General features: G+C 42.0%; 1 long non-coding RNA gene across 1 annotated transcript; it reads left to right on the plus strand.

Moving 5' to 3' along the window:
- Positions 1-8,780: 8,780 nt before the first annotated feature.
- LOC145867003 (uncharacterized) lies at positions 8,781-18,239 on the plus strand. The gene is made up of 3 exons (XR_014383186.1): positions 8,781-9,054; positions 9,214-9,308; positions 18,110-18,239. It is a non-coding gene; the product is annotated as an uncharacterized LOC145867003 (long non-coding RNA).
- Positions 18,240-21,099: the final 2,860 nt, after the last annotated feature.

The following is a 21,099-nucleotide window of genomic DNA, read 5'->3' on the forward strand; positions in this document are numbered from 1 at the left end:
GGACCTGTGATACCTGGAAGTGACATCTGATGAAGAGAATCAAAGGTAATGGATTATTTACATAGTATTTTCGATTTTAGATCTCCCCAACATGACGTCTAGTCTGTATCGCAACGCGTATTTTTCTGGGCACAGTGCTCAGATTATTGCAAAGTGTGATTTCCCAGTAAGGTTATTTTTAAATCTGGCAAGTTGATTGCGTTCAAAAGATGTAAATCTATAATTCTTTAAATGACAATATAATATTTTACCAATGTTTTCTAATTTTAATTATTTCATTTGTGACGCTGACTTGACTGCCGGTTATTGGAGGGAAACGATTTCCTCAACATCAATGCCATAGTAAAACGCTGTTTTTGTATATAAATATGAACTTGATAGAACTAAAAATGCATGCATTGTCTAACATAATGTCCTAGGAGTGTCATCTGATGGAGATTGTAAAAGGTTAGTGTATCATTTTAGCTGGTTTTATGGTTTTGGTGACCCTGTCTTTGACTTGACAAAACATTACACACAACTCTTGTAAATGTACTGTCCTAACATACTCTAAATTTATGCTTTCGCCGTAAAACCTTTTTGAAATCGTAAAACGTGGTTAGATTAAGGAGATGTTTATCTTTCAAATGGTGTAACATAGTTGTATTTTTGAAAAATTTGAATTTTGACATTTATTTGGATTCAAATTTGCCGCTCTTGAAATGCACCTGCTGTTGATGGAGTGCACCACAGGTGGCACGCTAGCGTCCCACCTAGCCCCAAGAGGTTAACATCTATGATAGGGTGTGGCGCGAATTACAAACTCCTCAAAAATCCCAAAACTTCCATTGTTCAAACATATGACTATTTGACACCATTTTAAAGACAAGACTCTCCTTTATCTAACCACATTGTCTGATTTCAAAAAGGCTTTACAACGAAAGCAAAACATTAGATTATGTCAGGAGACTACCCAGCCAGAAATAATCACGCACTCATTTTTCAAGCCAGCATATAATGTCACAAAAACCAAAACCACAGCTAAATGCAGCACTAACCTTTGATGATCTTCATCAGATGACACTCCTAGGACATTATGTTATACAATACATGCATGTTTTGTTCAATCAAGTTCATATTTATATCAAAAACCAGCTTTTTACATTAGCAAGTGACGTTCAGAACTAGCATACCCACCGAAAGTTCCGGTGAATTTACTAAATTACTCACGATAAACGTTCACAAAAAACATAACAATTATTTTAAGATTTATAGATACAGAACTCCTTTATGCAATCGCTATGTCAGATTTTAAAATAGCTTTACGGTGAAAGCACATTTTGCAATATTCTGAGTAGATAGCCCGGCCATCATGGCTAGCTATTTTGACACCCATCAAGTTTGGCACTCACCAAACTCAGATTTACTATAAGAAAAATTGGATTACTTTTGGTGTTCTTCGTCAGAATGCACTCCCAGGACTTCTACTTCACCAACAAATGTTGGTTTGGTTCAAAATAATCCATAGTTATATCCAAATAGCTGCGTTCGTTCTTGCGTTCAAGACACTATCCGAAGGGTGACGCGCCGCAACATATCGTGACAAAAAAATTCTAAATATTCCATTACCGTACTTCGAAGCATGTCAAATGCTGTTTAAAATCAATTTTTATGCGATGTTTCTCATAAAATAGCGATAATATTCCAAGCGGGCGACGTTGTTTTCGTTCAAAGACTGAAAATGTAAAATGGACTCTTCACGTGCATGCGTGCGCCCATTTCATTGTTCTCAGATCGACCACTATCCAAATGTGCTACTGTTTTTCAGCCAGGGACTGCAGAGTCATCATTCAATGTTCTGGCGCCTTCTGAGAGCCTATGGGAGTCTTAGAAAATGTCACGTTACAGCAGGGATCCTCTGTTTTCGATAAAGAGGCTATAGAAGGCCAAGATATGGTCAGAGAGGGCACTTCCTGTATAGAATCTTCTCAGGTTTTGGCCTGCCATATGAGTTCTGTTATACTCACAGACACCATTCCAACAGTTTTAGAAACTTTAGGGTGTTTTCTATCCAAATCAAACAATTATATGCATATTCTAGTTTCTGGGCAGGAGTAATAACCAGATTAAATCGGGAACGTTTGTTATCCGGCCGTGAAAATACTGCCCCCTATCCTAAACAGGTTAAACCGCAGCCATCGACACAGCAGTTCTTAAAAGAGGAAGTAAACATAGACAAAGCTATGTTAAAATTGTCAGTCTAGAGCACCAGTGAAAGGGATTTCGAAATGGGAGAAGTTAGGAGCAATTTATATAAGGACGGTATTTGGTATCATGATAAGTTACCAATACAACCTAAGTCATTGTTTAGAGATGCGGCAAGATTGACACATGGGCAGAGCCATGTGTCAACAGGGGGGATAGTAGAGCAGGTTTGGAAACACTTTGTGGCCTATTGGATAACGAACTACTTAAAAAAAAAAAATTATAATAGATAAGTATATTAAATGGGAAGAAGCGGTCCCAACTTACTGGGTGGACACGATTAGGGTAGTTGGTTTACTAGGATCTATCTCTTTAAATTATGGATTACATTTTAGCTGATCAGGTAAACCATATAGAATGCCAGAGTTAGGGAGGCCAGAACAGGTAGACATAGAAGTTGAAGATATACTAACAGAACACATGGTTAACCAAACCCGTATGTCCGAGACTTTGTGTCCAACAGGTGAATTACAGGAGAAGATGATTCACTCAATCCAACCAGGAGACTGGGTGTGGATCCAGTCCCTGAGGAGAAAAGAACTGGAAGCAGCCATGGTGGGAGGGCCCATACCAAGTGTTCCTGGTAATAGCCTTCGCGGTGAGAATAGCTGAAAGAGCTACCTGGGTTCATATCACACATTGCGGGAGGGTAAGACACACTGACACTGTCGAACAATCACAGAGTTAGGAGAAGAACCGAATACCAATAAGGTTCAGGGGTTACCTCTCTAACAAAGATTCCCTAACCCGCCCGATCCTCACTGTGTGCGTTCATAGAAGTGAAAGTGTGGGTTGGCCTCTAGCCAGTGATATATTCTCCGGGAGGGGGTGGGGCTTTACAGGGGTACTGGTCAGTCTGAGCTGTCTGATTGTGGGAGCCATATTCCTAATACACCATGAACCACTCGAGAAGTCAGAAAGTGGTAACTTGACCCATAGTGTAGAAGATGAGGAGTTTTTATGGCCTAGGTACAAAAGGTCACTCGATCTGGATAAAAAGGAAGTGAGAGTAGAGTTAGGGAAGGATGTCTCAATAGAGTTCTATGCAGACCAAATGGGGTCCCTAACCTCCTGGCAGTCTAGGACTCGGACTTCATGGGGAAGATATCTGTGTAGATCCCGGTGTAACTCATGGAATCAGGTCATAGCTCACACAGAGAGAGAAGGCTATGTCAATCCACACACCCAATAAAGAAACAGATGGAGTATAGTGAAGGCCAGGGTTTTTGACTGCAATCCAGAGCAAGGGAAGTATTGCTTGAAGATAGGAATGACCATTAAAAGCATAAAGAAAGAGGATTTAGGGTTATGGTATGTTGGCCTTGACCAGACCATTGTCGACACTGCGGTACCATTCCGAGTAGTAGAGGTTAGGACAGGAGATAGTTCTACCGCCAGCCAGAATACCAGTAGTACCCCTGATAAAACGGACATTACCCGTGTAGTCATCCAGAGCCAAGGACCGGTGAGAATAGTTCAGACGAAAGACCTTAACCTCTTGGGGCTAGGTGGGACGCTAGCGTGCCACCCGTGGTGCAGTCCATCAACAGCAGGTGCATTTCAAGAGCGGCAAATTTGAATCCAAATAAATGTCAAAATTCAAATTTTTCAAAAATACAACTATGTTACACAATTTGAAAGATAAACATCTCCTTAATCTAACCACGTTTTACGATTTCAAAAAGGTTTTACGGCGAAAGCATAAATTTAGAGTATGTTAGGACAGTACATTTACAAGAGTTGTGTGTAATGTTTTGTCAAGTCAAAGACAGGGTCACCAAAACCATAAAACCAGCTAAAATGATGCACTAACCTTTTACAATCTCCATCAGATGACACTCCTAGGACATTATGTTAGACAATGCATGCATTTTTACTTCTATCAAGTTCATATTTATATCCAAAAACAGCGTTTTACTATGGCATTGATGTTGAGGAAATCGTTTCCCTCCAATAACCGGCAGTCAAGTCAGCGTCACAAATTAAATAATTAAAATTAGAAAACATTGGTAAAATATTATATTGTCATTTAAAGAATTATAGATTTACATCTTTTGAACGCAATCAACTTGCCAGATTTAAAAATAACCTTACTGGGAAATCACACTTTGCAATAATCTGAGCACTGCGCCCAGAAAAATACGCGTTGCGATACAGACTAGATGTCATGTTGGGGAGATCTAAAATCGAAAATACTATGTAAATAATCCATTACCTTTGATTCTCTTCATCAGATGTCACTTCCAGGTATCACAGGTCCATAACGAATGTAGTTTTGTTCAACAAAGCTCATCATTTATGTCCAAAAATCTCCGTCTCGTTAGCACATGATGTAAGCCAGCCGGACTTCTCGTCATGAACGAGGGGAAAAAATATATTTCCGTTCGTTCAAACATGTCAAACGTTGTATAGCATAAATCATTAGGGCCTTTTTTAACCAGAACATGAATAATATTCAAGGTGGACGAATGCATACTCTTTTATAACGTATTGGAACGAGGGTACCCAACATCAACTCGCGCGCAAGGTGTCTAATGGGCCATCATCGTTCCATGCCTCTTGTTCGGTCAGATCTCCCTCCAGAAGACTCAAAACACTTTGTAAAGGCTGGTGACATCTAGTGGAAGCAATAGGAAGTGCCAAAATATTCCTAAACCCCTGTGTTTTTCAATGGGATAGGTTTAAAGTCAATACAACACATCAGGTATCCACTTCCTGTCAGAAAATGTCTCAGGGTTTTGCCTGCCAAATGAGTTCTGTTATACTCACAGACACCATTCAAACAGTTTTGGAAACTTTAGAGTGTTTTCTATCCATATATAATAAGTATATGCATATTCTAGTTACTGGGTAGGATTAGTAACCAGATTAAATCGGGTACATTTTTTTTATCCAGACGTGCAAATGCTACCCCCTAGACCCAACAGGTTAAGGAAGTGATTGAGGTGGAGACTTGGTTTGGGGATTCCAACCTATGGCTGGAATGGATTCAGTATACAGCTAGATCACTAGCTAAAGGAGAAGGTTATGCCTGCGCAACAGCCAAACTTCAGTTGACAACCATCCCCTTTCTACTCGATGGAATTAATTTACCAAGGGGAATGGCCTGTATGGTAAAGCTGTTCATGAAGGCAAGGAAGCCAGACAGTTGCACTGATCTGCATTATCTGTATCCTATGTGCTCATTAGATCCAGACTTCCCCCTTTCACAGTCGCAGGAGGAGACTATTATTGTGTGGCTCGACACAACACACACGGATGGAACGTAGGGGAAGTAAGAACATGTATTAGGACAGAGAATGTTACAACTGACGAGACAATGAGGGACCTGACTGGGTGGTTGAGTTCCGAGGACTTTAGTAAGATAAAAAGGCCGAGAGCGGATGTCTGGTGGTTGTGTGGAGGTATAAAGCTGTGGCCAAACGTGCCTGCAAATTGGACTGGTATTTGTGCATTGGTACAGTTAGGCATGCCCTTCACCATTATACAACAGAAAGACCTAGTGCCAGGTGAAAGAGAGGGGAGGAGTGCTCCGTCAGGGTCCTTTGACGATAGAATTTACATTGATAGCATTGGGGTACCAAGGGGGGTGCCTTATGAGTTTAAAGCTAGGAATCAGATATGGGCTGGATTGGAATCAAGTCTTTTTTGGTGGTCGACTCTCAATAAAAATATGGATTGGATAAATTACATTTATTATAACCAACAGTGTTTCATCAACTATACCAGAGAGGCAATTCAAGGGTTAGCAGAACAGACAGCTGCGACCACTTTGATGGTATTGCAGAATAGAATAGCTTTGGATATGCTTCTGGCTGAAAAGGGTGGTGTGTGTGTGATGTTCGGATCTGAATGCTGTACTTTCATCCCTGAGAACACAGCTCCAGATGGATCAGTGACCAAGGCCCTGGCCGGTCTAAACAATTTAGCTCAGGAGTTAGCAGAAAATTCCGGGGTGGACACGGCACTCACGGGATGGTTTGATAGTACGTTCGGAAAATGGAAAAAGGTTGTAATCACTGTGTCGTGGGCTGCTTTCACCTGTATGACTGTGTTGATATTATGTGGTTGTTGTTTGGTCCCTTGTGCGAGAGGTCTCATTTCCAGGGCTCTGGAGAAATCGATGACGGAGCAGATGGTGAGATACGGACCGATTCCGAGTTCAGACCAGTGGGATGACAAATACCTACCGCCGAGCCTGGTGCAGGATTCATTCAATTACGAGGAGCCCATGTTTAGCAAGACTGTTTCTCTAAATGAAGGTCATAGCAAAAATCCTAATCCGAAGAGTTATGACTGGACATAGGCTTAGAACAGTCATTGATAAGTATGTAATGAAAATACATGTATTCGTTTTCTTTGATCTATTTTGATTTTGTGTGACATTTCTGAATCCAATAAAAATAGATGTGTTATAGTGTATGTGAAATATTTAGCCAATAGGGTGGATTGTAATGGAAATAATATGATTAAAGTTTTGACTAAATGATTTCACCCTGAAAAGGTATAACCGAGTGATTATAAGATGAATGTACTAATGTGTGTGTGTCGGAAAAGTTGAAGCTTAATGATTTAGCAATGTAAGCAACCAGACAGCAGACAACTTGTGACCACTGTGAAACTGATAACAGGAAGAAGCTCTCCCCAACCAGGGAGGGGAGAAACCTTTAGGCTTGCAGTAGATTATGTAACATGGGGCAGGATATGATAAGCAATGTATGAGATGGAGAAGACTTGTAAATAAGCATTGACAGTGTTAAAGAAGAGGAGGGGCATTTGTAAGGGGTATGACATATAGTATGACCAAATGTCACGTATAAAAGGCTGTGTACATTGTATGATATTCAGAACTCTCGTAAATAAACATTCTGACCAATTGTAGGCTGGCTCTCCGTCTGCTTCATTCAACCAGAATCTTACACCCTCTGGGGGGCAGACTGAGTAGTTTAATTGAAGTTCAGTTTATGAACATTGGGAACAGAATTCCCATGACAGAAGGTAGAAACTAGGGCCTGTAGGACCTGCCTTGTTGATAGTGTTGTTAAAAATGTAGAGCAGGGCTTTATTATGGAAAGACTTCTCCACATCTTAGCTACTGTCGTATCAATATGTTTTGACCATGGCAGTTTACAATCCAGGGTTACTCCAAGCAGTTTAGTCACCTCAACTTGCTCAATTTCCACATTATTCATTACGAGATGAACAGGTGAGCAGTACGCATCTATGAAATGAGAGCATTAACAGTGTGAGGACCGTTAAAACGTCTTAGGGCTAGGGGGCAGTTTTCGGAAGTTCAGAGAGTCTGGCGAGCCCAAAGTAAAATGCCTGTTACTCAGGCCCAGAAGCTATGCATATAATTGGTAGATTTGGAAAGAAAACACTCTGACGTTTCCAAAATTGTTAAAATAATGTCTGTGAGTATAACAGAACAGATATGGCAGGCGAAAACCCAAAGAAAATCCGACCAAAAAATAAATAAATAAAATAACAGGCTCATATTTGTAAAGCTATTGAAAACTCCTATGTCTGTCACCCAGATTGCAATTCATAATAGCTTCCACTAGATGTCAGCAGTATTTATTCAAGGTTTTGAGGCTTCTATTTTGAAAAATAAATAAATATTTACACTTTCAGTGAGCTGACTGCTTGGGTCACATCAGTGTTTTTGTGCGCGATGGAGAGGGTGCGCACTTGCGAATTTGTCATTCCTATTGAACACAGTACTTTCCGTATGAAATATTATAGTTTATTTACATTTTAGACAACCTGAGGATGATATAGACACGTTATTTGACTTGTTTGGACGAAATTTACTGGTAGCTTTTAGAACTTCTTTGTCTGCATGTTGAAGGAGTGGATTTCTGAAGTCATGGCGCCTGCTAAACAGACTATTTTGGCATATAAAGAAGGACTTTATCGAACAAAACGACCATTCATTCTGTAGCTGGGACCCTTGGAATTGCAAACAGAGGAAGATCTTCAAAGGTAAGTGATTTATTTTATCGCTATTTGGGATTCTGTGACGTCTGTGCTTGTTTGGAAAATATGTTGTTGTGGGGTGCTGTCCTCAGATAATCGAAACCTATGCTTTCACCGTAAAGCCTTTTTGATATCTGACAACGCAGTTCGATTGCCAAGATTCTAAGCTTTTAAATGATGTATGACACTTGTATTTTCATGAATGTTTAATATATTTATATTTTGAATTTGGAGCTCTGCAATTTCACCGGATGTTGTCGTAGATGTTTCGCTAGCGGTCCGCGAGCACTAAGAGTTATTAAAACCATGTGCCCTGATTTAGTTAAAACTGGTTCCATCAGAGCCCTTACAAAACCTTTTACAACTGATTCATCACTGTCATACCTTATAGGGTCCAGAGTTTTCCTGGTTAGGTCAACAGATAAGGACAAACTCTGGGCCCCAGTGCAAAAAAATCCCCCCCCCCACTCTGGGACCTATGGTTGCCACCAGTCTGCTTGCCGTTCTCAGTTATTGTCAGGTTCTGTATGTGGATGATCAGGGCTTTATTCAGAAAAAGTTTCTTGGGCTACTTTGATTTGTCAAGTGGGCGAGATGTGAATTCCGTGTTTATCTTCATGGACAAACTTGTTGTTCAAACCTACGATGGCTCAGCTTCAAGGGAACGTATCTGCTGTCTGTATTTCCAGCTGAGTCCCCTCCTGTTCCATGGTTTAACAAGCGATGACCACTCCACTACCATTGTCAACTACCTCCTCACATGAACTGGAAGCCACGTCTCATGTGGCCCCCTCATCCACTGGCACATTGAATGTTTCCTCTCTAAGCACAGTGAGGGAACCCCTGTCAATTTTTCTCTCATTACTTTATGTAGAGTCAATCACAATCACAATCACATTATTACACATCTATTTGACTCCTTGCTTGGAGTAACTCATTCTTAGCTCTTTTGTCTCACTGTGTAGTGTTTTTGTGTTATTGTCTTCCCAGTCAAATCCTGTCCTGCACTGGTCAAGTCTCTGAACACCTCAACTCATGCCTCATACCCTCATTCAATCACTGCTGTGATCCCTTCCCAAAATGGTGTAAGTAGCCCTCTCATTCCTATTCCCCATAATATTGTACTATAAGTGTCTTTATTAAATGCTTTAGGTTAAAATAATTACTCTTTGACGATTTTAGAAACACATTTTGACGTCTCTGTGGGTCTCCCATCCTCCTCAACAACAGAAATGTCTAATAACGTCTAATACAATTCATCATTAATAATTCTGCAAGTTTTCTGTGTTCAGAATCCTGATTCTACTCACTGTGGTAGTGTGGAGGTGTTGAGCTGTATTATTTGGCCTGTGGTCCTGTTGTCCCCAGTCCCAGTGGTGAAGATAATGTCTTAACCTGTTAGGGCTAGGGGGCAGTATTGACACGGCTGGATAAAAAAATATACCCGATTTAATCTGGTTACCACTCCTACCCAGTAACTAGAATATGCATATACTTATTACATATGGATAGAAAACACCCTACATTTTCTAAAACTGTTTGAATGGTGTCTGTGAGTATAACAGAACTCATTTGGCAGGCAAAACCCTGAGACATTTTCTGACAGGAAGTGGATACCTGATGTGTTGTATTACCTTTAAACCTATCCCATTGAAAAACACAGGGGCTGAGGAATATTTTGGCACTTCCTATTGCTTCCACTAGATGTCACCAGCCTTTACAAAGTGTTTTGAGTCTTCTGGAGGGAGATCTGACCGAACAAGAGCCATGGAACGATGATGGCCCATTAGACACCTGGCGCGCGAGTTCATGTTGGGTACCCTCGTTCCAATACGTTATAAAAGAGTATGCATTCGTCCACCTTGAATATTATTCATGTTCTGGTTAACCTCTCTAGGCTAGGCGGGACGAATTCGTCCCACCTACGTAACAGCCACTGCTATCCTGTGGCGCGATTTTCAAAACCTTAAAAATCCTATTACTTCAATTTTTCAAACATATGACTATTTTACAGCCATTTAACCTGTTAGGGCTAGGGGGCAGCATTGACACGGCTGGATAAAAAACATACCCGATTTAATCTGGTTACCACTCCTACTCAGTAACTAGAATATGCATATACTTATTACATATGGATAGAAAACACCCTAAATTTTCTAAAACTGTTTGAATGGTGTCTGTGAGTATAACAGAACTCAAATGGCAGGTCAAAACCTGAGAGATTCCTTTACAGGAAGTGGCCTGTCTGACCATTTGTTGAACTTCTTTTCCATCTCTATCATTTACTAAGGATCTCTGCTCTAACGTGACACTTCCCACGTCGTCCATAGGCGCTCAGAGCCCGGGAAAAAACAGAATGTCGTCATTCCAGCCCCAGGCTGAAACACATTATCGCCTTTCTCAAGTGGCCGATCAAGAGACACTAGCTTATGCGCGTGACCCCGACCGCCCCCGCCTTTGGGATTTTTTCCTCTGTTTGCCGAAAAGGAGATTCCCTGTCGGAATATTATCGCTTTTCTACGAGAAAAATGTCGTAAAAATTGATTTTAAACAGCGGTTGACATGCTTCGAAGTACGGTCATGGAATACTTAGAATTTTATTGTCACGAATTGCGCCAAGCGCGTGACACTTCTTTACTATTTCGGATAGTGTCTGGAACGCACGAACAAAACGCCGCTATTCGGATATAACGATGGATTATTTTGGACCAAACCAACATTTGTTATTGAAGTAGCTGTCCTGGGTGTGCATTCTGACGAAGACAACAAAAGGTAATGAAATTTTTACAATAGTAAATATGATTATGGTGAGTGCTAAACTTGCCGGGTGTCTAAATAGCGAGCCCGTGATGCCTGGGCTATGTACTTAGAATATTGCAAAATGTGCTTTCACCAAAAAGCTATTTTAAAATCGGACATATCGAGTGCATAGAGGAGGTCTGTATCTATAATTCTTAAAATAATTGTTATGCTTTTTGTGAACATTTATCGTGAGTAATTTAGTAAAATGTTAGCGAATTCCCCGGAAGTTTGCTGACATAATCTAATGTTTTGCTTTCGTTGTAAAGCCTTTTTGAAATCGGACAGTGTGGTTAGATTAACGAGAGTCTTATCTTTAAATGGCTGTAAAATAGTCATATGTTTGAGAAATTGAAGTAATAGGATTTTTAAGGTTTTGAAAATCGCGCCACAGGATAGCCGTGGCTGTTACGTAGGTGGGACGAATTCGTCCCGCCTAGCCTAGAGAGGTTAAAGACAAGACTCTCGTTAATCTAACCACACTGTCCGATTTCAAAAAGGCTTTACAACGAAAGCAAAACATTAGATTATGTCAGCAGAGTACCAAGCCAGAAATAATCAGACACCCATTTTTCAAGCCAGCATATAATGTCACCAAAACCCAGAAGACAGCTAAATGCAGCACTCACCTTTGATGATCTTCATCAGATGACAACCCTAGGACATTATGTTATACAATACATGCATGTTTTGTTCAATCAATTTCATATTTATATCAAAAACCAGCTTTTTACATTAGCATGTGATGTTGAGAACTAGCATACCCAAAGCAAACTTCCGGGGAATTCGCTAACATTTTACTAAATTACTCACGATAAACGTTCACAAAAAGCATAACAATTATTTTAAGAATTATAGATACAGACCTCCTCTATGCACTCGATATGTCCGATTTTAAAATAGCTTTTTGGTGAAAGCACATTTTGCAATATTCTAAGTACATAGCCCAGGCATCACGGGCTCGCTATTTAGACACCCGGCAAGTTTAGCACTCACCATAATCATATTTACTATTATAAAAATTTCATTACCTTTTGTTGTCTTCGTCAGAATGCACACCCAGGACAGCTACTTCAATAACAAATGTTGGTTTGGTCCAAAATAATCCATCGTTATATCCGAATAGCGGCGTTTTGTTCGTGCGTTCCAGACACTATCCGAAATAGTAAAGAAGTGTCACGCGCTTGGCGCAATTCGTGACAATAAAATTCTAAGTATTCCATGACCGTACTTCGAAGCATGTCAACCGCTGTTTAAAATCCATTTTTACGACATTTTTCTCGTAGAAAAGCGATAATATTCCGACAGGGAATCTCCTTTTCGGCAAACAGAGGAAAAAATCCCAAAGGCGGGGGCGGTCGGGGTCACGCGCATAAGCTAGTGTCTCTTGATCGGCCACTTGAGAAAGGCGATAATGTGTTTCAGCCTGGGGCTGGAATGACGACATTCTGTTTTTTCCCGGGCTCTGAGCGCCTATGGACGACGTGGGAAGTGTCACGTTAGAGCAGAGATCCTTAGTAAATGATAGAGATGGAAAAGAAGTTCAACAAATGGTCAGACAGGCCACTTCCTGTAAAGGAATCTCTCAGGTTTTGACCTGCCATTTGAGTTCTGTTATACTCACAGACACCATTCAAACAGTTTTAGAAAATTTAGGGTGTTTTCTATCCATATGTAATAAGTATATGCATATTCTAGTTACTGGGTAGGAGTGGTAACCAGATTAAATCGGGTATGTTTTTTATCCAGCCGTGTCAATGCTGCCCCCTAGCCCTAACAGGTTAAAAAAGGCCCTAATGATTTATGCTATACAACGTTTGACATGTTTGAACGAACGTAAATATATTTTTTCCCCTCGTTCATGACGAGAAGTCCAGCTGGCTTAGATCATGTGCTAACAAGACGGAGATTTTTGGACATAAATGATGAGCTTTTTTGAACAAAACTACATTCGTTATGGACCTGTGATACCTGGAAGTGACATCTGATGAAGAGAATCAAAGGTAATGGATTATTTACATAGTATTTTCGATTTTAGATCTCCCCAACATGACGTCTAGTCTGTATCGCAACGCGTATTTTTCTGGGCGCAGTGCTCAGATTATTGCAAAGTGTGATTTCCCAGTAAGGTTATTTTTAAATCTGGCAAGTTGATTGCGTTCAAGAGATGTAAATCTATAATTCTTTAAATGACAATATAATATTTTACCAATGTTTTCTAATTTTAATTATTTAATTTGTGACGCTGACTTGACTGCCGGTTATTGGAGGGAAACGATTTCCTCAACATCAATGCCATAGTAAAACGCTGTTTTTGGATATAAATATGAACTTGATAGAACTAAAAATGCATGCATTGTCTAACATAATGTCCTAGGAGTGTCATCTGATGGAGATTGTAAAAGGTTAGTGCATCATTTTAGCTGGTTTTATGGTTTTGGTGACCCTGTCTTTGAATTGACAAAACATTACACACAACTCTTGTAAATGTACTGTCCTAACATACTCTAAATTTATGCTTTCGCCGTAAAACCTTTTTGAAATCGTAAAACGTGGTTAGATTAAGGAGATGTTTATCTTTCAAAGGGTGTAAAATAGTTGTATGTTTGAAAAATTTGAATTTTGACATTTATTTGGATTCAAATTTGCCGCTCTTGAAATGCACCTGCTGTTGATGGAGTGCACCACGGGTGGCACGCTAGCGTCCCACCTAGCCCATAGAGGTTAATTGAGCTTCTTGTCTGTGACTGAGATACGTAATCTGCACATTTACTAAAACGTCAGCTCTCATCTCTCCCAATGTTCTCAATGTCAAACCATGAAGGCCGGGTAGTTTTTTTTCATGATTGCAACTCAGGTCATTTTAGTCGGCTGGCCCTCGCTACATATTTGTCGTCAGACCCACTGGCTCCAGGTCATTTATAAGTCTATGCTAGGTAAAGCTCCGCCTTAGCTCAGCTCACTGGTCACGATAACAACACCCACCCGTAGCACGCGCTCCAGCAGGTACATCTCACTGTTCATTCCCCAAAGCCAACACCTCCTTTGGCCGCCTTTCCTTCCAGTTCTCTGCTGCCAGTGACTGGAACGAATTGCAAAAATCGCTGAAGGCGGAGACTTATTGCTCCCTCACTAACTTTAAACATCAGCTATCTGAGCAGCTAACCGATCGCTGCAGCTGTACATAGTCCATCTGTAAATAGCCCACCCAATCTACCTACCTCATCCCCATATTGTTTTTATTTACTTTGCTGCTCTTTTGCACACCAGTATCTCTACTTACACATCATCATCTGCTCATCTATCACTCCAGTGTTAATCAGCTAAATTGTCATTACTTTGCTACTACGGCCTATTTATTGCCATACCTCCTCACGCCATTTGCACACACTGTATATAGACTTTCTTTTTTCTGTTGTGTTGACTGTACGCTTGTTTATGCCATGTAACTCTGTGTTGTTGTTTCTGTCACACTGCTTTTCTTTATTCTTGGCCAGGTCGCAGTTGTAAATGAGAACTTATTCTAAACTGGCCTACCTGGTTAAATAAAGGTGAAATAATAAAAATAAAAAGATCCTATATCATAATGAATCAGATTACATGGAGAGGGGGAACCTGATCCTAGATCATAATGAATCAGATTACATGGACGGGGGGGACCTGATCCTAGATCATAATGAATCAGAATACATGGAGAGGGGGGGACCTGATCCTAGATCATAATGAATCAGATTACATGGAGAGGGGGGACCTGATCCTAGATCATAGTGAATCAGATTACATGGAGAGGGGGTACCTGATCCTAGATCATAATGAATCAGATTACATGGAGAGGGGGGACCTGATCCTAGATCATAATGAATCAGATTACATGGAGAGGAGGGGGGACCTGATCCTAGATCATAATGAATCAGATTACATGGAGAGGGGGGACCTGTTCCTAGATCTTAATGAATCAGATTACATGGAGAGGGGGGGACCTGATCCTAGATCATAATGAATCAGATTACATGGAGAGGGGCGACCTGATCTTAGATTATAATGAATCAGATTACATGGAGAGGTGGGACCTGATCCTAGATCATAATGAATCAGATTACATGGAGAGGGGGGACCTGATCCTATATCATAATGAATCAGATTACATGGAGAGGAGGGACCTGATCCTATATCATAATGAGTCAGATTACATGGAGAGGAGGGACCTGATCCTAGATCATAATGAATCAGATTACGTGGAGAGGGGGACCTGATCCTAGATCATAATGAATAAGATTACATGGAGAGGGGGGACCTGATCCTAGATGATAATGAATCAGATTACATGGAGAGGGGGACCTGATCCTAGATCATAATGAATCAGATTACATGGAGAGGGGGTACCTGATCCTAGATCATAATGAATCAGATTACATGGAGAGGGGGGACCTGATCCTAGATCATAATGAATCAGATTACATGGAGAGGAGGGGGGACCTGATCCTAGATCATAATGAATCAGATTACATGGAGAGGGGGGACCTGTTCCTAGATCTTAATGAATCAGATTACATGGAGAGGGGGGGACCTGATCCTAGATCATAATGAATCAGATTACATGGAGAGGGGGGACCTGATCCTATATCATAATGAATCAGATTACATGGAGAGGAGGGACCTGATCCTATATCATAATGAGTCAGATTACATGGAGAGGAGGGACCTGATCCTAGATCATAATGAATCAGATTACGTGGAGAGGGGGACCTGATCCTAGATCATAATGAATCAGATTACATGGAGAGGGGGGACCTGATCCTAGATGATAATGAATCAGATTACATGGAGAGGGGGACCTGATCCTAGATCATAATGAATCAGATTACATGGAGAGGAGGGGGGACCTGATCCTTGATCATAATGAATCAGATTACATGGAGAGGGGGGACCTGTTCCTAGATCTTAATGAATCAGATTACATGCTGAGGGGGGGACCTGATCCTAGATCATAATGAATCAGATTACGTGGAGAGGGGCGACCTGACCTTAGATTATAATGAATCAGATTACATGGAGAGGTGGGACCTGATCCTAGATCATAATGAATCAGATTACATGGAGAGGGGGGACCTGATCCTAGATCATAATGAATCAGATTACATGGAGAGGGGGGACCTGATCCTATATCATAATGAATCAGGTTACATGGAGAGGGGGGACCTGATCCTAGATCATAATGAATCAGATTACATGGAGAGAGGGGGACCTGATCCTAGATCATAATGAATCAGATTACATGGACAGGGGGGACCTGATCCTAGATCATAATGAATCAGATTACGTGGAGAGGGGCGACCTGATCCTAGATCATAATGAATCAGATTACATGGAGAGGGGGGACCTGATCCTAGATCATAATGAATCAGATTACATGGAGAGGGGGGACCTGATCCTAGATCATAATGAATCAGATTACATGGAGAGGGGGGACCTGATCCTAGATCATAATGAATCAGATTACATGGAGAGCCGGATATATATAATATACCCTACTATTTTTTTATATTTAATATGCCATAAACTATAGTTTTTTTTAACAGTTTCATTAGTTCATTGTAATTAACTTAATCATTATGACACACCCCTCTCTATTGTCATTGGTTGCACTAATTGCACTGTTTGTCTACATAACCTGGTTCAAGTATTGATGACATCACCCTGAAGAAGGCACAGTGATGCTGAAACGTTGGTAAATACCCAATAAATGACTGGGAGTTTATATATGGAGTGTGGGATTCTCTTTATTTTGATAGTTTATAACTCTTATGTATGTGCCATCTTTTTGTGTTTTTCAGGCAGCCTGGGAAAGAACTGAAAAAACTCACTAAAGAGTCAAGACAGAGACACCAGAAAGACCCAAGAAGACTTGGACGCAGTATCAGAGGACAGAGAGGGATGTTCAGAACTCACTCAGTCTGGTCAGTTGGTGAGGGTAGACTTGGAGGCTGCTTACCTGACACGAAGTCTGGAGGACATGGAGGAAGTCCCCCCTCCTCTCCCTACCTTCCCTATACCCCCCTCCTCTCCCCTACCTTCCCTATACCCCCTCCTCTCCCCTACCTTCCCTATACCCCCTCCTCTCCCCTACCTTCCCTATACCCCCTCCTCTCCCCTACCTTCCCTATACCCCCTCCTCTCCCCTACCTTCCCTATACCCCCCTCCCTCCCCTACCTTCCCTATACCCCCTCCTCTCCCCTACCTTCCCTATACCCCCCTCCTCTCCCCTACCTTCCCTATACCCCCTCCTCTCCCCTACCTTCCCTATACCCCCCTCCTCTCCCCTACCTTCCCTATACCCCCTCCTCTCCCCTACCTTCCCTATACCCCCTCCTCTCCCCTACCTTCCCCCCTACCACCTCCTCTCCCCTACCTTCCCTATACCCTCTCCTCTCCCCTACCTTCTCTATACCCCCCCTCCTCTCCCCTACCTTCCCTATTCCCCCTCCTCTCCCCTACCTTCCCTATACCCCCTCCTCTCCCCTACCTTCCCTATACCCCCTCCTCTCCCCTACCTTCTCTATACCCCCCCTCCTCTCCCCTACCTTCCCTATACCCCCTCCTCTCCCCTACCTTCCCTATACCCCCTCCTCTCCCCTACCTTCCCTATACCCCCTCCTCTCCCCTACCTTCCCTATACCCCCTCCTCTCCTCTACCTTCCCTATACCCCCTCCTCTCCTCTACCTTCCCTATACCCCCTCCTCTCCTCTACCTTCCCTATACCCCCCTCCTCTCCCCTACCTTCCCTATACCCCAGTCCTCTCCCCTACCTTCCCTATAACCCCTCCTCTCCTCTACCTTCCCTATACCCCCCTCCTCTCCCCTACCTTCCCAATACCCCCCTCCTCTCCCCTACCTTCCCTATACCCCCTCCTCTCCCCTACCTTCCCTATACCCCCTCCTCTCCCCGACCTTCCCTATGCCCCCCTCCTCTCCCCTACCTTCCCTATACCCCCCTCCTCTCCCCTACCTTCCCTATACCCCCCCCTATTATGTTGGACCATCATGTTTATTTGTTTGAATCTTGTCTTTGTTTGTGACTAGGTTAGAAGAGAATGACTCCTCAACCCAAGAGGCCCTGGAGCAGCTGTGATCAGGTTAGAAGAGAATGACTCCTCAACCCAAGAGGCCCTGGAGCAGCTGTGATCAGGTTAGAAGAGAATGACTCCTCAACCCAAGAGGCCCTGGAGCAGCTGTGATCAGGTTAGAAGATAATGACTCCTCAACCCAAGAGGCCCTGGAGCAGCTGTGATCAGGTTAGAAGAGAATGACTCCTCAACCCAAGAGGCCCTGGAGCAGCTGTGATCAGGTTAGAAGAGAATGACTCCTCAACCCAAGAGGCCCTGGAGCAGCTGTGATCAGGTTAGAAGAGAATGACTCCTCAACCCAAGAGGCCGTGGAGCAGCTGTGATCAGGTTAGAAGAGAATGACTCCTCAACCCAAGAGGCCCTGGAGCAGCTGTGATCAGGTTAGAAGAGAATGACTCCTCAACCCAAGAGGCCCTGGAGCAGCTGTGATCAGGTTAGAAGAGAATGACTCCTCAACCTAAGAGGCCCTGGAGCAGCTGTGAGAGAAATCATCAGTGTTGAAGCATTTGGGGAAATTTAAAGAAGGTTTCCTGGAAAAGAGGATGGGCTGTTATGTAAAGGGTCAGAGCCACTGAGAGGACAAAATATTAAGGATACCTTCCTAATATTGAGTTACGCCTGGTCAGTTTGTCATGGAAAGAAAGGTGTCCTTAATGTTTTGTGTAAATTACATAATAATTATACATTTATGGATTGTTTTATGTTGCCTTTTGTTTTCTATTTATTCAACCTGCCATCTACCCACCTGGGGACTGAGGGTTATGAGAGAACCCCGACATCACTAGCTTCTCTTTATTCAACCTGCCATCTACCCACCTGGGGACTGAGGGTTATGAGAGAACCCCCACATCACTAGCTTCTCTTTATTCAACCTGCCATCTCCCCACCTGGGGACTGAGGGTTATGAGAGAACCCCCACATCACTAGCTTCTCTTTATTCAACCTGCCATCTACCCACCTGGGGACTGAGGGTTATGAGAGAACCCCCACATCACTAGCTTCTCTTTATTCAACCTGCCATCTACCCACCTGGGGACTGAGGGTTATGAGAGAACCCCCACATCACTAGCTTCTCTTTATTCAACCTGCCATCTACCCACCTGGGGACTGAGGGTTATGAGAGAACCCCCACATCACTAGCTTCTCTTTATTCAACCTGCCATCTACCCACCTGGGGACTGAGGGTTATGAGAGAACCCCCACATCACTAGCTTGCATGTTCTGCAGCCTTGTAAAGATAAGGAGGGGATGACTGGGAGGCAGGTTGGCATTTATTGTCATGAATCTTGTTCTGGAGGCAGGTTGGTATTTATTGTCATGAATCTTGCCCTGGAGGCAGTTCAGCAAAGTGGTTACTAGCTGGCACAGGCACAAAGTAATACAATCCAATTTTAATCCTAACCTCAACCCTAACCACACTGCTAATCCTTCCCTTAAATTAAGACCATAAAACAACATTTTCCACAGCCAATTCTGACTTTGCAGCTGACATATCTAGAGGAAATCGCACAGTTCTACCTCCAGGTCAAGATTCATGCCAAACGTCAACATGAGACAGGGAGAAGCAATGTAAAATCAATAACGAAATTGTTTTCACAATTAACATGCTTTTTCTTGTTTCAAGTATGTTTTATTATGAAAAGTACAATATAACCATGTATACTTGTACAACTATGGAGCGTATGTCCACATATAATTGTACAATTTGTTTTTCCCAACATAAAAGACAAGAAATGATCACATTGGTATTTTAAGTGTTATTGTAAGAGTTTAAATGTTTAAACAGAGGATACATCTAAAACAGGATAAAACAAGTGCAGTATGTTGTGAGAATGTTACTTTAACGTCGACTCATAACGTCACACTATAACTTCATGGGTCTTGTGGAAAGACTGCATGTTGTTTTGGGTGGATTGAGTGACGTCTTCATCAACATTTTGCAGAATATTCCGGTAATATTTTCACCTCTTGTCGGCTGCAGACATTCATAAGGAGTTCCAGTAGTTTATTTGACATTTGCAGGTATTAAAAGTAATACATACATTGTAATTCCTTGTTGGATCTCTCTCACATACAGGACAGTACATACCAGAGGAGGCTGCTGAGGGGAGGACGGCTCATAATAATGTCTGGAACAGAGTGAATGAAATGGAACACATGGAAACCACGTGTTTAATACCATTCCACTTATTCCACTCCAGCCATTACAAGCCTGTCCTCCCTAAATAAGGTCCCACCAACCTCCTGTGGTACAAACACAAACAGTAAAATATATCATAAAAAATGCAAAGTGGTAAAAGATCAGAAAAGGAACCCAAAAGGTTCAGTCATGTTGTAATAGTCTGATGACAACAGTTTAGGTTGATGATTTAACAGGCAGATAGAACTGGGATAGAAGCTGTTCTAGAACCTGTGGTCCAGAAACTGATTTAACAGGCAGATAGAACTGGGATAGAAGCTGTTCTAGAACCTGTGGTTCAGAAACTGATTTAACAGGCAGATAGAACTGGGATAGAAGCTGTTCTAGAACCTGTGGTCCAGAAACTGATTTAACAGGCAGATAGAACTGGGATAGAAGCTGTTCTAGAACCTGTGGTCCAGAAACTGATTTAACAGGCAGATAGAACTGGGATAGAAGCTGTTCTAGAACCTGTGGTCCAGAAACTGATTTAACAGGCAGATAGAACTGGGATAGAAGCTGTTCTAGAACCTGTGGTCCAGAAACTGATTTAACAGGCAGATAGAACTGGGATAGAAGCTGTTCTAGAACCTGTGGTCCAGAAACTGATTTAACAGGCAGATAGAACTGGGATAGAAGCTGTTCTAGAACCTGTGGTCCAGAAACTGATTTAACAGGCAGATAGAACTGGGATAGAAGCTGTTCTAGAACCTGTGTTCCAGAAACTGATTTAACAGGCAGATAGAACTGGGATAGAAGCTGTTCTAGAACC

Source organism: Salmo salar, unplaced genomic scaffold, assembly GCF_965601325.2.
Source record: "Salmo salar unplaced genomic scaffold, fSalSal1 ptg000152l, whole genome shotgun sequence".
Classification (NCBI taxonomy): Eukaryota; Metazoa; Chordata; class Actinopteri; order Salmoniformes; family Salmonidae; genus Salmo; species Salmo salar.